Source organism: Urocitellus parryii, unplaced genomic scaffold (assembly GCF_045843805.1).
Source record: "Urocitellus parryii isolate mUroPar1 unplaced genomic scaffold, mUroPar1.hap1 Scaffold_680, whole genome shotgun sequence".
NCBI classification, from domain to species: domain Eukaryota; kingdom Metazoa; phylum Chordata; class Mammalia; order Rodentia; family Sciuridae; genus Urocitellus; species Urocitellus parryii.
The window spans coordinates 66,199-68,145 of record NW_027554127.1 but is presented as its reverse complement, the minus strand read 5'-3'; positions in this window follow the sequence as shown (position 1 = coordinate 68,145).

Genomic DNA, 1,947 nt, shown 5'->3' with positions numbered 1-1,947 from the left:
TAACAGCCAAGGAAACTGATATCATATCCAAGTCCCTGGTGATAAGATGTTGCCAAATCTCATGGCAGCTTGAGTGTAGTAGAGCAGTAATGTCTGGGATATCTTGTGGTCCCCATATCCTGCCAGCCTCCGCAGGCTCCAGGGGCCCAAACTACCTCTCTGGGCTCCAGGGACCCAGGGTGAGCATCTCTGAGCTTTCCCCCACTAATCTGTCACTACTGGCCTGACTTAGCTCCACTTAACTCCCTGGTATGGGAAATGGATAGGAAATTAAAGATAACTAGGCAGTTTGAGAGGATTAAGGATAGGGAGAACAACATAATTCTGTCATAGTAGCTATCGGACAGGAGAACACACCAAAGGAAATGGAAAAGGCCTCAGACCAGTCCATTATAAGGACAAGGGCAAGGCCAATAAGCAGATCACAGAGTCCTGAGTGTGGAACAGAAACGTCAATGACCCGGGGAGGCAGCCACTGCAGCCCAGCCTAGCAAGGCCATGGGCCCAAGGAGAGGAAGGCAGACAAGGCTGTTGAAAGGCCTAAATGGTGTAAAAAAGCTGTTCTGTGCCTGCTGGCTGGGTAGAGCCTTGGGCACAGAGAGGAAGGAGGTGTCCCTAGACTTGGCAGTGGGCCTTCATTGCCTAGGGAGCTAAGCCCATTCCTCCTAAGGCCTAATTTAGGAAGAACTCAAAGCCCAAGGACTCCAAGCATGGGAGAATCCCTAGTCAGTTGTTGAGAGCAGCAACCCATTCAGAATGATGCCTGACATTTGCCAGAGGGAATGGTTAAAAGGTGATGCCAGCGAACCATTGAGATGATGATTTGAGTTAAGCTGTATATAATTGCTGTGATGCTGGATTGATTGTATTGTATATTTGACCTTTACTGTCGGGCAATAGGGTGGCTCTTGCTGCCTAGGGCGCCCACTACTTTGGAGTTTCCGTGAGTTCCCTGGAAGTTGGGGGAGATTGGATGGAGCCCGGTGGAAAGAGTGGGTTCCCTTGTGGTGTGTGAAGTGCCAGTGAGAATTGGGGAATAAAGAGTTGCTGTTTGAATCTACAAAGCTTTGTGGCAACTTGGTTATTTGTACCCAGTCAGACTGCAGCAGTCAGTATCACATTCTAGAAAGTTTTGGAGCTGAAAGTTCAACTCCCAGTTCTGAACCATCCTAGCTGTGTGACCTTGGACCAGTCACTTACCCTCTCTGGAGTTGGATCCTCATGTTCACAATGAATGAGCTGTTGGAAGAATTAAATGAAGTGGAGTAACAGCAGCTAATATTTACTGGGTAATTCACCTATGAACTAGCACAAGGGTTGGCAGACTTTCTTTTGATAGACCCAACCTGATCTTTTATTAAAATTGGGAGCCATCTTTCCACAAAGCCATGAAAAGCTAATTTCGGCTTTACTATAAATTACTGCAAATTCTGAACCTGCTTGGGATGCCTGCCTGTGCCTTGAACTCACCCATGCCTGGCTCTCTGACCAGATAGCAGCCCTCTCTGAAACTTTAGTGACACCTCATAAATATTGGCCTTCCCTGGCCAGACAACGACCCTCTCTGAGGCTCTAATGGTCCTCATAAATTCTGATTTTGGGGCCAGCAAAAAATGTAAACTACCATTAGTGTGATGCTTGTCAGAGTTCTGTTATCTGTAACCCCCCTTTTGTGTAACTTTCTGGGCTATAAAGCTGGGCTGTAGGAAAGGTGGGGTGCTGTTTTGTTCCCGCCGTTTTGGGAGGGAAAGGCAGCCCGGCCAGTCAAAATAATAAGCTTGCTTTAATTTGATTTTAATTGGAGTCAGTGGTCTTTTCTTGCGTCCTGGTCTAACACTTTCTGCCTGGGACCAGAGAATAAACATCTTATGCTTCACAGGCTATAGAGTTAATGTTGCAACCACTCTTCTCTGGTGTAGCACAAACCAGCCATGGATGATGGGTAAG